The sequence below is a fragment of the Microcaecilia unicolor genome, chromosome 8 (genome assembly GCF_901765095.1).
Source record: "Microcaecilia unicolor chromosome 8, aMicUni1.1, whole genome shotgun sequence".
In the NCBI taxonomy this organism is placed as follows: Eukaryota; Metazoa; Chordata; class Amphibia; order Gymnophiona; family Siphonopidae; genus Microcaecilia; species Microcaecilia unicolor.
The window spans coordinates 160,693,832-160,709,637 of NC_044038.1; the positions used below are offsets into that span (position 1 = coordinate 160,693,832).

Genomic DNA, 15,806 nt, shown 5'->3' on the forward strand with positions numbered 1-15,806 from the left:
GTATTCGATCTAGCATATATAGGTCGAGAATCATCAGAATATCTCCAAACTACACCCTCAATAGTAGTATCACACCATTGGCATGCTCCACATTTTGAATGACCCAAAACAGCAGAGTTAGTACACTCATAATCCAATCTTCTGTATGATAATAACTCCCCCAGAGTTTTACTCCGTTTATAAGCATAGAAGTCTGATAATCCCTATAAATACATTTATAAGATCATGAGAAATACTCTATTGTATATATTTGAACATCAGTTTGAAGAAAATTCCTGCTGAATATATTACTGTTTGGGACATGATCTTGTTATTTGATAGTCCCCACAGATTTTTGTTTAGGTGATTTAAATATAGAGATTGGCTTTCTTATGGCATTGCACCACTAAGCAGAACCGACCCTGACGCAGCTCTTGCGAAACATTCATGTCAGTTACTTACTATAACTAAGGGTTCTGGATGAACACTGTAAAGGAAGCAGTGGATACCTAACCGCCATTAAGCTAAGCTTAAGTGTTTTTAAGCTTATATAGAGCTACACATGGGTGGATGGTAGAGTGGACCGATGATGAGCCAATGGCACTTTAAGAAGGAGGAGTAATCGGGTCTCCCGATTAATGAAATGTTGCCATCGTTATATTGAGCTACTGAGGTCCTTTGATAGATATATGATAAATTTTATATAAAATGATGTTTAAATATACATCAGGTAGTATATAAAAAATAGAAAACAAGAAATGATGTCCTGATTAAATATTGTGATTAGGAGAGTTTTAGGCGCTTGGCAACCATTGGATGTTGTTAGAACTAACTATATGGCCCCTGCCGCTGAAGAGTTTAGTGGAATATTCAGTGAGTTTATATGAGTGATTTATCTGAGCAATAGCAACATAAATTACCTTCACTATCGGAAACACTGAAATAATACAAAATCTGAAAAAAAAAAAATCCTAACCCAGCGTACACATACCAAACCCTCCATGCAATAGCATCACTAGTTCCTATCATTCAAACAACAAGAACCCTGCCTATGAATAGGCAGCACTGCAAACATTACACTAGGCCTTAGAATACCAATACACCTACTGCTAGTAAAACAGAACAAGTGAGACTACTTTAGATTTCTACAAGAATGTTCCCATTTAATACCACCATAATTATATCCAGTAATGAGGGAGTATGTCTTGCTAGTTCACATAAGGGTTTTATAACTAGAATAAATAATAGAGGAGAAAGGGGACAACCCTCACAAGACCCTCTATATATCAGAAAAAATAAATATAAGTGAGGTTGTTCATGATCAGTCAAAATTAAGAAAAAAGCCAAACGCTATTAAAATACTAAATAGATTATTTGAAGGTTTTGTCTGCATCCAGGAAGATAACAAGCCCTGGTTTCTTTTCTTTCCCAGCTAAGTAACTCTATTAAATTACTTTCTCATGTTTGTCGAATATTTCAAGTCCTGGCTGCAGCATCTTGGCCAGAACCTTTGTCAGAGCTAATCAATAGTATAGACCAGTAAGAGCCTCATTCTAGGTGATATTTACCGTATTTTTATGCCATTATCTTCCCTCTGAGAATGGCCTTGAAAGGACTCTTATCTTAAAGTGGAGTTAAAATCAACTGAGAGATTAAATCCATTAAAATTTTGCAGTGGAATCTGTCAGAAGGTTCTGTAAAGAGCTATCTCCCAGAGAGGAAACATTAAGCTCCAGCTCCATCAAGGTCTGATGGAGTCAGCAAAATGATGACGTAGTGAGAAAGAGCGTGATGGTCTCTCACAACAAGCTAGGAAAAATATCACAGGATCTAACAAATGCATTAATGTCTGATGGACACACAGACAGTAGTCAGTCCTTCTATAAACACAGCATCTAGTAGAATGCGTGCAGGAAAAGTCAAACACTACATCCATCTTTCAGATTGGTGGTGGTGTGCAAAGTCTAAAATTTTAAACATAAAAATGATTAATGAAACCTTGCAAAATCCCCAAAAAGTAAATATTAGATAACTAGTAAAAAAGGCCCGTTTCTGACACAAATGAAACGGGCGCTAGCAAGGTTTTCCTCGGAGTGTGTATGTTCGGGAGAGTGTATGTGAGAGTGACTGTTTGAGAGTCAGAGTGAAAGTGTGATTGTGTGAGAGAGAGCGTGAGTCTGGGTGTGAGTGTGTTTGTGAGAGAGTGTGTGTGTGAGAATGAGAGTGTGTGCAAGTGTGTATGTGAGACAAAGTGTGAGTGAGAGTGTGTGTGTGTGGGCGAGAGAGAGAGTGTGTGTGAGACACAGATTCTCTGTTTGAGTGAGTGTATGAGACCAAGCGAGTGTGTGAGTGACTGTGTGGCACATAGAGAGTGAATGTGATACAGTGTGAGACAGAGTGTGTGAGAGTGAGAGTCAGAAAGACATTGTATATGAGAGAGAGAGTGTGAGCCGTGCCCTCCCAATCCATGGCCATCTGTCCCCTGCCCCCTCCATTCATCCTTTTCCAGCAATTCCCCTCTGTCCCTGAGCCCTGTCCTCCCAATCCATGGCCATCCATGTTTGTCTGTCACCTGCCCCCTCCATTCATCCCTATCCAGCATTTCCCCTCTCTGCCTGAGGCCTGCCCTGCAATCCATATCCATCCATGCCCATCTGTCCCCTCCATTCATCCCTATGCAGCAATTCCCCTCTCCCTGAGTCCTGCCCTTCCAATCCATGCCCATCCATGCTCCTCTGTCACCTGGCCCCTCCATTTTTCCCTATCCAGCATTTCCCCTCTCTGCCTGAGGCCTGCTCTGCAATCCATATCCATCCATGCCCATCTGTCCCCTCCATTCATCCCTATCCAGCAATTCCCCTCTCCCTGAGTCCTGCCCTTCCAATCCATGCCCATCCATGCTCATCTGTCACCTGGCCCCTCCATTTTTCCCTATCCAGCATTTCCCCTCTCTGCCTGAGGCCTGCTCTGCAATCCATATCCATCCATGCCCATCTGTCCCCTCCATTCATCCCTATCCAGCAATTCTCCTCTCCCTGAGTCCTGCCCTTCTAATCCATGCCCATCCATGCTCCTCTGTCACCTGGCCCCTCCATTTTTCCCTATCCAGCATTTCCCCTCTCTGCCTGAGGCCTGCTCTGCAATCCATATCCATCCATGCCCATCTGTCCCCTCCATTCATCCCTATCCAGCAATTCCCCTCTCCCTGAGTCCTGCCCTTCCAATCCATGCCCATCCATGCTCATCTGTCACCTGGCCCCTCCATTTTTCCCTATCCAGCATTTCCCCTCTCTGCCTGAGGCCTGCTCTGCAATCCATATCCATCCATGCCCATCTGTCCCCTCCATTCATCCCTATCCAGCAATTCCCCTCTCCCTGAGTCCTGTCCTGCTCTTCCAATCCATGCCCATCCATGCTCCTCTGTCACCTGGCCCCTCCATTTTTCCCTATCCAGCATTTCCCCTCTCTGCCTGAGGCCTGCTCTGCAATCCATATCCATCCATGCCCATCTGTCCCCTCCATCCATCCCTATCCAGCAATTCCCCTCTCCCTGAGTCATGCCCTTCCAATCCATGCCCATCCATGCTCATCTGTCACCTGGCCCCTCCATTTTTCCCTATCCAGCATTTCCCCTCTCTGCCTGAGGCCTGCTCTGCAATCCATATCCATCCATGCCCATCTGTCCCCTCCATTCATCCCTATCCAGCAATTCCCCTCTCCCTGAGTCCTGTCCTGCTCTTCCAATCCATGCCCATCCATGCTCCTCTGTCACCTGGCCCCTCCATTTTTCCCTATCCAGCATTTCCCCTCTCTGCCTGAGGCCTGCTCTGCAATCCATATCCATCCATGCCCATCTGTCCCCTCCATTCATCCCTATCCAGCAATTCCCCTCTCCCTGAGTCCTGCCCTTCCAATCCATGCCCATCCATGCTCATCTGTCACCTGGCCCCTCCATTTTTCCCTATCCAGCAATTTCCCTCTCTCCCTGAGTCCTGCCCTCCCAATCCATGCCCATCCATGCTCCTCTGTCCCCTGCCCCCTCCATTCATCCATTTCCAGTAATTCCCCTCTCTCCCTGTGCCCTGCCCTCCTAATCCATACCCATCCATGCTCCTCTGTCCCCTGCCGCCTCCATTCATCCTTTTCCAGCAAGTCCCCTCTCGCCCTTCCATGACCCCCCCCTCGCATCCATGCTACGCTCTCTCCCATGTCCCAGCCTGGCCCGCCCTCTTCTCCCCCCCCCCTCCTTCGCACCCATGCCCCCCCCTTCGCATCCATGCCTCGCATCCATGCCCCCCCACCCCTTCGCATCCATGCATCCCTTTTTTTTTTTTTTTATTCTTTTTAACTTTACCTCCGTGGCGGTTCGTGCAGCGAAGCGTCAGGGAAGGAGGCGGCGCTCCCGACATCTAGCTTTCCCTTCGCTGTGTTCCGCTTGTTTTGAAGGCGGAACACAGCGAAGGGAAGGCTAGACGTCGGGAGCGCCGCCTCCTTCCCTGACGTTTCGCTTCCGGATTTGTTTGTTTTGTCGCGAGGGCGGGGCAGAGACGGCTGGCTGGCTTGAAGGCTTCACACCACGAATCCACGAACCCTTCAGCCTCAGCCTGGGAGTGACGTCAGATGGCTTCAAGGCTTCAGGCTTCAAGGCTTCAGGCTTCAGGCTTCAAGGCTTCAGGGCTTCAGGCTTCAAGGCTTCACAGAACGTTGTCCTCAGAACGTTGAGGGTGCGTTTTATTATATTAGATGAGGCCCATATCAACGTTAGGATTCAGAAAAAAATCAGTTAACTTTGTGACTTACCTGTTGCAATAATTATCTTGCATAAATATGATGTACATAATCTTATGTGACTAACAGGAAATTTATACAAATTCAATATCCCTCCAAGTGAAAATATATCCCGTGCTCAATATAATGAACTTTCTTCAAATATAATGAAGACATAAAAAATATCACCTTGGGTTCCACTGTAAAATTTGACCCTATGACACATTCCATAAATCAATAGATTTGGACCCAGAATTCCTGCACTTTAGGGCAGCCCCAGAACATGTGGCTGTGTTGCCATAGCATTATATACTTCAAACTTTCCATTGAATTTTACATGTTCCTTCATTAGCTTCAAACCCAGGTCTACCTTCCCACACCCTTGCAGCAGTTCACAATTATAATGATTCGTCTTACGCATGCACTTGACCCACCTCCATAGCAGAAAAAAATTATTTTAGATCCATACAAAAATCATGTCCAGATGGTGTTTGCCCAATCTCTGTATGTAGTTTTGGGCCTGCCAGGTACTTGTGACCTGGCTCGGCCACTGTTTAGAAAACAGGATACTGGGCTAGATGGACCATTGGTCTGACCCAGTATGGCTACTTTTATGTTATGTTCTTATTTGGGATTCTGAATGGAATCTTGGTACTCTTTGGGTTCTACATGGAATGCTTTTACTATTTTGGATCTGAATGCAAGATTCTGAATGCAATCTTGTAGCTGTTTGGGGGTTCTACATGGAATGTTTGGGTTTCTGCCAGGTACTTGTGACCTGGCTTGGCCACGGTTGGAAACAGGATACTGGGCTAGATGGACCATTGGTCTGACCCAGTATGGCTACTCTTATGCTCCCCCAACCCATACTTTTTTCAAAATTCCCTGAACGGAATCAACACTTCCTCTTCATTCACTAGTTGTTCTATGTACTAAACCTCACATCTTCTAAATCCTCCTCCCTATCCATCCTGGTGAGAAACCTCCATACACAGATTTCTCCACTGAATGTGTTAGCCTCTCACACACCCACTCCCATTTTGTACATACCGCCTAAAACAGATTAAGGTGCTTCAGTTTATCCAGCAACTTCTCTGTATCTGCATGTTTTTAGGGAGAGAGGAAGCCAGCTTGTTCTCATATTCCAAAGGGTTATTGTCCTGTGTACCAAATAGCCAGTAGTAGGCCAAATTGTAGCATTCCATGTTGGAAACTCCCATATCCCTCTGTTCTTTGGCCCCTTTATTACCTTCAACCCTATCCAATGCCCTCATATCTTAAGTAGATATAGGGCAACACCTGAAGCTTATATAGCCAGTGCAGGAGACTAACCACTTTAAACAATATCACTCTAACCTCCCAAAGACAGTATGTGCATTGCTGTGACATTGTACCTAAATAGATCCCCTAAATTTGACTGCAGTATGATCTTAAACATTTAAAGGAAGACTCAGCCCAGCATAGGTGGAAGGGCCCCTGCCATCACTCCTGCAACCCTGCCAAAGAGGGGAGGGGGGTGCATCAGATTTATCCAAATTTAGTTTGAAGACTGAAAAACTCCCAAAGTCTTTTGTTTCTCACATCCGCTCTTCTAGGGAATTCTCTGGATTTGCTAGATGAGCCAGCAAATCAGGAGTAGAGGAGTATTCTAATGGTTAGAGCACCAGGCTTAGAACCAGGGAGATTGGGTTCAAATCCCACTGCCTCTATTTGTGATCTTGGGCAAGTCAATTAACCCTCCATTTCCTTGGGTACAAACTTAGATAGTTAGCCCTCTGGGTACAGGAAAATACGTACAGTACATGAATATAACTCACCTTGAATTGCTGAGAAAGGTACCACCAACTTAAACCTTCTGAACCGTAACACTTAAATCCTGTTATTACCTCGATTCTGCAAAACAAGGGTTCTAAAATGAGAATAAATAGCAACAGATGCAGGGCTCCTCTGTTGTATGTTGAAGTCCTGTGCCCTCTTTCTCCTTTGACTAAGACCAATCCCTTTAGAATCGGCATAAGAAGTATAGAACTCAAAAACCTGTCTTCGTCTCCTTTGAGCTCCGGAACCAACATGCATTCCCAACCAACCCTACTGAAAGCCTTCTCAGCATTGAAGCTAATTAAGTAATGATGCACTCCTACCCAACCCATAATAGTGTAAAGACATTTGTACCCTCCTCATGTTCACAATGTGGTGTCAGCCCTTCACAAATCCCCTTTTGAGATTCATGAATCAAAGTTGGTAGGAATTACACAATTCTATGCACCAAAACCTTTAAAATGTTTTTTGGTCCATATTTAACGGTGAAATGGGCTAATACAACTCAGGCTCCAGATGCTCCTTTGCCAGCTTAAGTATTACAGTGACCAGCACCTCATTGTATTTAAAACACTACCTGCCTCAACCTGTTGGTGAAACATCTATTAGAACTTATAAAACTTGTTGTTAAAGCCATCCAGACCCAGGGCCTGACATGTATGAAGCCCTTTAATACTATGCTGTACTTCTACCACTTTTATTGGGGCATTTAAGACCTCATCTTGCTTTGGGGATGACCTTAACGTACCACAGTCCATAGTATTCTGGAGCATTTGGGTCAGGCTAATTGTTTCTTTCTGATTAAGTGTGCAATAGAAAAACCTCTTCAATCTCACTCAAGCCCTTCTTCAATTTTCCCTCCCTTTCTGTCACTGTCCCTAATTAAATATTCACCCCCACTATTCTTAATCAACACCAAAATCAGTTTCTCAAATTTATCTCTGAATCTAAAACAACCTCTACCTAAAAAGACCTCTAATAGACTTCTAGCTTGCTCCTATAATACCATTTTAAACTCTGGCAGCTGGGAGATGGTTGAGCCACATGTTGCCTCTTCTCCTGGAACAACTGCTTCTCCAGGGCTAAAATTCTTGCCATCACAACACTTCTCCCCTACTACATAAGCCATAATCACACATAAGAACATAAGAAAAGCCATATTGGGTCACACTGATGGTCCATCTAGCTCAGTGTTCCAACAGTGGCCAATCCAGGTCACAATTAACTGGCAGAATCCCAAAGAGTAGCAAAATATCATTCTACTGGTTCCAGGAATTAGTGGCTTATCCCATGTCTATATTAATAGCAGATTATGGACTTTTCCTCCAGGAACTTGTCTAAACTTTTTTAAAACCCAGATATGCTAAATGCAGTTATCACACCCCTGAGATATACTTAGCAGTCTCCCAGAACAGTGAATGATTCTCAACATATTTTGAGTTGGTCTCCACAAATTCCTCCCACTGGGGCTGCATGAACTTTTGAAAACTTTCTTCCTTAGCCAAATAAACTATGGGTCTCCATTTATAGCAGCTCCTATGAGCCTCCTGGTTCTTCTTTTCTATGCAAATCTACTCGCATCATAGTATGATTTAAATTCTCCACCACCCCAGTTTGAGCATACCTTCCCTCCAATAGCATTCAACTAGATAGGAAAAAGCTAGTCCATGTGGGACCACTTACTATTGCCCTAGAGAGAGAGGTGTGTATAATCCCTCTGCAACGAGTGCAAATCCCTCCAGACACCTACAAGATCATAGCCCTTGCACGTACTGTACTTGCCAGCGGTCCTGCTTCTTAGTTCACCCTCCTTGCCCTTCCCCTGACTTATCTTCCTATCATCTAGTACACAATTATAACCCCACCCCCTTGCGCACGCACGCACACACACACACACACATCATAGGAGATAGCAACACCAGCATATTTATTTATTAGGATTTATTTACTGCCTTTTTGAAGGAATTCATTCAAGGCGGTGTAGAATGAGGCATCATCATTGTTCAGAAATAGACATTCCTAATAGTGATCTGCCTGACACAAATATAAATCCTCCCTGGGAGTCAACCTGGACACAGTCCATCTCAAACTCTACTTACTAACTAGAATAACCATCCAAAGACCCACATTCTTCCTTTACCCACTACTACCTCTTCAATTTAGCATGTCCTATGGGTCTCCTGCAGTAAAATAATAATTTCTTCTTTATCCCTCAAAGTTCTCAGTACTTTGTGCCTTTTAACAGGTGTTCCTATCCCACATACATTCCAGGAGACTACGATTTGGACGTTTTCAGAAGATGGGACTTTTTTGGCCATTTTGAGATGTCCATCCGCTTCAAAAATGAGCGCCATAGGAAAGGAATGGAAAACAAAAATGAGGACATTACAATGCCTTTGTTTCGCTCCATGGTGCGGCTGCACCTTGAATATTGTGTTCAATTCTGGTCACTGCATCTCAAAAAAGATATAGTGGAATTAGAAAAGGTGCAGAAAAGGGCGATGAAAATGATAAAGGGGATGGGATGACTTCCCCATAAGAAAAGACGAAAGCAGCTAGGGCTCTTCAGCTTAGAGAAAAGACGGTTGATGGGAGATATGATAGAGGTCTATAAAATAATGAGTGGAACGGGTAGATGTGAAGCGTTTGTTACTTTTTCCAAAATACTAGAACTAGGAGGGCATGCAATGAAGCTACAAAGTAGTAAATTATAATGAATCAGAGAAAATCTTTCTTCACTCAATGTGTAATTAAACTCTGGAATTGGTTGTCAGAGAATGTGGTAAAGGCGGTTAGCTTTGCGGGGTTTAAAAAGGGTTTGGACGGCTTCCTAAAGGAAAAGTCCATAGACCATTATTAAATTGACTCGGGGAAAATCCACTGCTTATTTCTGGGATAAGCAGCATAAATGTTTTGTACTTTTTGGGGGATCATGCCAGGTATTTGTGATCTAGATTGGCCACTGTTGAAAACAGGATTCTGGGCTTGATGGACCTTTGGTCTGTCCCAGTATGGCAATACTTATGTACCTGCTTGCATTTATAATATTGATTTGAAATAGGCACTTGAAAATTTCTTACACAAGGCACCTCTTTATAAAATTATCCACTGTCTGCACCAGAGGTTAGACACCAATTCAGCATGTAACTTGTTATTGCTTGAAGAACGAGTGGTATATCAAATAAAGTTAACATAAACCATAGCTTCCACACCACAACTACAGTTAAGATGCCAGAACAGTGGTGAAACAGCTGGTAGACACATAGGGCCAGATTCTATATATGGTGCCTTAAAAAATCAGCACAGAAAACATTTCTGCTAAGCATATTCTATAAGTGGCACCTAGTTTTAGGTGCGCTATATAGAATACGCTTAGTTGATCGCCTAAAACTTTGCGTCTCCTTTTACACCAATGAAAATGTGGCATAAAATCCCGACATGTAAATTTATGTGCAGAGGGCCATATTCTATAAAAATGCATATAAATTTTGGAACGCCCATTTCCCTGCCCATAACCAAACCCCTTTTTGCCTTCGTGCAATAAAGCGTAAAAATTTAGGCACACTGTGTTACAGAATACGGCTAGGGAGTTGTGCATGTAAATTCTAATTATTGCCACTAATTAGTGGTCATTGTTGCCTTAGTGTTTTTAACAACACTGAATGGCTTGTTAAGCCAACTAATTTACATGTGTTGTTACAGGATACACTTGGATTTCAGCGCAGAACACTAGGCGCGCTATATAGAACCCAGGGCATAACTTGTAACTTGGCACCTAAGTGCTTTGGCGCATAAGAGCATTCATGTGGGAGGAACATGGGCAGGTCATGGGTGTTCCACCAGGGTGCAGTTTATAGCATGTCAGTTGCATGTGCCGCGTTTAGTCATGACCATTTATTCCTGCCACAGAACAGGCATAAATGTTCATACCTTAATTTAGATGCATCATTGCAATTTATGATAGTATTCTATAACAGATTTAGCGCAAATTTGCCATCATAGAATCCAGCTGACACTCACATTTTTTGGTATCTAACTTTTAGAACCCTTTATTGATTTGTCCCCTTACATTTATTTAGTTATTTAATTTTATTTATTTATTTGTTGCATTTGTATCCCACATTTTCCCGCCTATTTTCAGGCTCTATGTGGCTAACATTGTACCGTTAAGGCATTTGCCCAGTCGGTTGTTAACAAATACAAGGTTGTATAGTGATCGAATGAGGTATGTGTGGAGGGTCGGAAGGGATGAAGATTGTGTGTTGTCCAGTACGATCATTAGGCATGCTATGTTTTCGGTGAAGAGGTTTACGTAGGATCGTTGGGGTAGGCCTTTTTGAAGAGGTTGGTTTTTTAGTGATTTCCTGAAGTTCAGGTGGTCATGGATTGTTTTCACAGCTTTTGGGAGGCCATTCCATAGTTGTGTGCTTATTTAGGAGAAGCCGGATGCATAGGTTGTTTTGTATTTCAATCCTTTGCAATTTGGGTAGTGTAGGTTTAGGTATGATCTTGCAGACCCAACTCTGTTTCTTATGGTAGGTCTGTGAGGTCGATCATGTGTCCTGGGACTATGCCATATATGAGTTTGTGGACTAGAGTGTAGATTTTGAAGCTGATCCGTTCTTTGATTGGGAACCAATGCAGTTTTTCTCGGAGGGGTTTGGCACTTTCGAAGCATGTTTTGCTGAATATCAACCTGGCTACTGTATTTTGGGCGGTCATCTCGTGTAGATTACGTTACAGTAATCTGCATGACTTAGGATCATTAATTGTATTAGGTTTCGAAAGGTTTCCCTTGGGAAGAAAGGTTTTAGTCGTTTGAGCTTCCACATTGAATAGAACATTTTCTTTATTACAGAGTTTACTTGGCTCTCGAGAGTAAGGTTGCGGTAGAGTCTGATGCCGAGTATTTTTAAGCTGTCTGAGGTAGGGAGGGTGTGTCCTGGGGTAGTTATAGTTGTGGGTTTGTACTTGTTATGTTGAGAAGAGAGGATGAGGCAATGTGTTTTTCCGTGTTCAGTTTCAGTTGGAATGAGTTTGCTCAGGAGTCCATAATGTTCAGACCATCGTTGATTTTATTGGTTATTTCTTTCAGGTCATGTCTGAAGGGGATGTAGACTGTAACATTATCTGCGTAAATGAATGGGTTGAGGCCTCGGTTGGATAGGGACTATGCCAGTGGAATCATCTAGAAAAAGGCCATTTTCGTAACAAACTTTTTTTTTTTTTTTTTCAAAAATTGCTATATTCTCCACTTGATTAGACATTCTGAGCAAAATGTCCAAAGTTGCGTTTAAATTTCATATCGAAAATGCTCCTCTATGTATGACAAAACTGTCATACCTCATTACTGGCTGCTACATGTCATGCTGTCTGGTAGACCATACAAGACTGAACTGCTTTTGGAATCAACATCTGCCTGGATTTATCTGATGTTGGAAACAAACTTGGCTGCAGGCAAACGACAAACACACTTTCCATCTCAACAATTAATTACACCGGTAGACAACAATATCCTTTCTGCATATGAAACTATAATTCATTCTTTGTCCAAAGTGGATTTAGCGTGTCTTGGAAATAAGCCCTTGAATTGTTAGCAGCTCTCTGGAAGGTCAGCAGATCTCTTTTCTACTTCCACACAGACTTTAATATACTGCTCTAATTATTTTTACTAAGGTGCCTGCCAGGTGGTGAAAAGTACCATCCATAGCCTCAGGTCTTGTTGAGTGTTTCATTCCTCCTGTATAAAGAAATCATTGCCTTGGTTTTTCACACGGCAAACTCTGTATTGGCAGTGGCACCTTGTTAAAACGAAGGGCTGTCTATCTTATTACAGATAATGTGATACAAACTACATTTTCTGCGCTCGAGAGAATTGCTGTATGTAAGAGTTCAGAGTTGCATTGCGTGTTATTTTAAAAGCATATTCCTGATGACTTGGGGTGGGAATAACTATTGAGCATATATGTGGGTACTGATGAATTTTAAAACTTCTGCTTTGAAAGACCCCAGGGAATCTATGCATGCATGTATGTTCTCTATAAAAAGCCTACAGCCCCTTCCAAAATGTTCATCTTTTGTTGTCTTATAGCCTGGTTGTAAAATGCATTAAACATGCTAAAAAAGAATTCACCCCCAATTTGAACATTCAGAAATCAGCTGTTTTGCAGAAGGCGCTATTGTATCTAATAACTACAAAAATGGTGATCAATATATTGTAGTCTGTACAGTATAATTTAGGGGGACATGAATTCTTTAAGGGACCCTTTTACAGAGCATCGGTAAGCCCAACCTAGGCTACTGCTTGCTCTTCTGGGGCTACTACTTGCCCAAAGCGGCCACCAGCGATAGTCCCACCCTGAGTGCGTATCATTTTCAGGAATAAAAGAACCACCCTCCCCCCCCCCCCCCCCCGGAAATTGGCTTGCGCAGTGCAGGAGCTCTTATCGCCACCTCAGCGGGTGGCGGTAAGGGCTCTCTACCTCATGGCCATGCAGTAAGAGTTCTCTCAACACATGGCTTGTTTTTTTGTTGGGCATTTACCGGCTGCAGCAAACAGGCCCCGGTGTCAGTGGCGTAGCCAGACCTGAGATTTTGGGTGGGCCCAGAGCTAATATGGGTGGCACGCACTGTCTATATAAGTATGAGTAGTGTCTCTTGGGATCCTACAAAATAATGCCTTAGAATTCACTTGATGATGGATTTCTAAGTAGTCTGCCCAAAAAGCTGCCCTGCATCAGTATAACCACATACATACTTAATGGAAAAATTGATATTTTAAATATAATTACATTATCCCACAATCTCTCCACTGCAAAATGCTATACACAAACTTGTGCAAAAACACACTCGTATCTTTAAAACCATAACAGCACTAATTCCAAGGACAGGATGAGCTACAACCTTATGCTTGAAAAGGCAGAACTGTAATTACACTAGGCTCTAAAACACCAATACACTACCTCATGAAAAAAAGCAAAACAAAAAGGGCTGCGAATAATACATGCTAGCAGAATACTGCACCTTGATCACACTTGAAAAAACACATGACACAACAGACATGACACAAGGAACTAGAAATCAAAAAATATGAAGGCAAAATACTGAACTGGAAAAGTTAATTCAAGAAGTCAGACTCAGCATGCAGCAATACCAGAAAAATTTAACTTGCATACAAAATATCACAGATGCACATTTCCAAAGATGACATATTCAAATTAATAAATTCTGAATAAAATACTTTTTTCTACCTTTGTTGTCTGATCTATTCGCTTTGGTCCCAGTGTCTTCTGTTTTACGCAGTGTCTTCTTTCCATTTGATATTTTTCACTCACCATGTCCACCATACTTCTGTGTCCTTATGTGTCCTGTCTACCATCTGTAGCCCTGCCCTATCCTTCCTCGAGTTTCAGTATCTGCCCTCAACGTGTTCCAAACCAGCCCTTAAACTCAGCAGTTTTCCCTCCATCCATATCCAGCATTTCTCCTCACTCCCCTCCATCCATGTGCATCTACTTCCACTGTCTTCCCTTCCCTCCATCCATGTCCAGCATTTCTCCTCTCTCCCTTCCCCTCCATCCATGTGCATCTCCTTCTTTGTCTTTCCTTACCTCCATCCTTGTCCAACATTTCTCCTCTCTTCCCTGCCTCCACTCCATCCATGTCCAGCATTTCTCCTCTCTTCCATCCCCTCTATCCCATGTGCACCTCCTTCCTGACTTCTCTCCCCTCCCTCCATCCATTCGTCCAACAACTCTCCATTCTCCCTGCCCTCTCCTCCAGCCATCCATCTCCAGCAAATTTCCTCTCTCCCCTTTCCCGCTCCATCCATTCATGTCCAGCAATTTTCTTCTTTCCCCTGTCCTCCGCTCCATGTCCAGCAACTCTCCATTCTCCCCTGCCCTCTCCTCCAGCCATCCACCTCCAGCAAATTCCACTATCCCCTTTCCGCTCCATCCATTCATGTCCCAGCAATTTTCTCTTTCCCCTGCCCTCCGCTCCATGTCCAGCAACTCTCCATTCTCCCCTGCCCTCTCCTCTAGCCATCCATCTCCAGCAAATTCCTCTCCCCTTTCCCCTCCATCCATCCCTGTTGTCCAGCAATTCTCCTCTCTCCCCTGCCCCATCCTGTTTTTGTCCATCCCCTTCCCCTTCTATCCAGCGTGTCCCCCCTCCCCCTTCACAGCATCTCCAAGCCAACTTCCATTACAGTCTACTCCCGAAGTCACAGCGACGAACGGGCATGCAGCGCTGCGGTAGTAAAAGCAACAAGGAGACTGGTTCGACTCTCGTCCTTCACTTCCCTCCCTCTGCGTCCCGCCCAAAAGGAAATGACGTCAGAGGAAGGCGGGACGCAGAGGGAGGGAAGTGAAGGAGGGAGAGTCGAACCAGTCTCCTTGTTGCTTTTACTACCGCAGCGCTGCCTGCCCGTTCGTCGTTGCGACTTCGGGTAAAAGTCGCCGTTCCAGTCATCGTTGCTTGGGCAGGCCTGAGCCAAGATTGGGTGGGCCTGGGCCCACCCGTAGCTACGCCCCTGCCCAGTGTGCAGGAAAAACGGCCCCTGCTGCTACTGCAGGGCCATTTTTCACACAGTTTAGTAAAAGGACCCCTAAAATAGCAGTAAAATTGTAAAAATACATAAGTTGTGCGATTAAAACAAAAAGAAACTCATCAAGATTCTCATGGTATCATTTTTTTTTTTTTTTAAGGAGGGTTTTGCAAAGTCAGACCTCTGGTTGCCGAGGGTCTGTCTGTTTGCATGCATCTCTCACAAACAGATGGTGTGGACTAAGCAGAGGGAGAAGGCAGGAGCGGTGTGCAGTGGCAGGGAGGTGACACTGTGACCCTGAAAAATCTGCTGGAGCTGGTACAACTGCAGAAGAAGTGGCACAGAGCCTTGATACCACCACTGAGAAATATGATGGAGCAGGTGGAGGGAAATAGGGAAGAGACAGCTGAACAGAAGGGCTGAATAAGTTTGTTTTATTTATTCATTTTTATTTACAAACACTTATTTTTGGCATAGTCTAATAGCTATCTCAGTGCTGCACAACACAAAAATTACAAAAAAAACATTGCTAAGAAAAACCCTCCCCATTCATGCACCAGTAAAAACTCACCCCCTTCATATTAAAACATCTGACCAAACAAAACAGGCTTTCAGGTTATTCTGAAAAGACGAAGTTGTATGGCTGTGTCCTCGGCGACAAAGAAGGCATGCCCAGTAACCTTGTGGGCTTTCA

General features: G+C 43.6%; 1 long non-coding RNA gene across 1 annotated transcript in view; it reads right to left on the reverse strand.

Annotated features, from left to right (window-relative positions):
* LOC115475799 overlaps positions 1 to 8,224 on the reverse strand; it is a 22,444-nt gene extending 14,220 nt beyond the window's left edge. Inside the window, exon 1 of the long non-coding RNA XR_003943103.1 lies at positions 8,211 to 8,224. This is a non-coding gene — a long non-coding RNA (uncharacterized LOC115475799). The remainder of the gene's footprint in view (positions 1 to 8,210) is intronic.
* Positions 8,225 to 15,806: the final 7,582 nt, after the last annotated feature.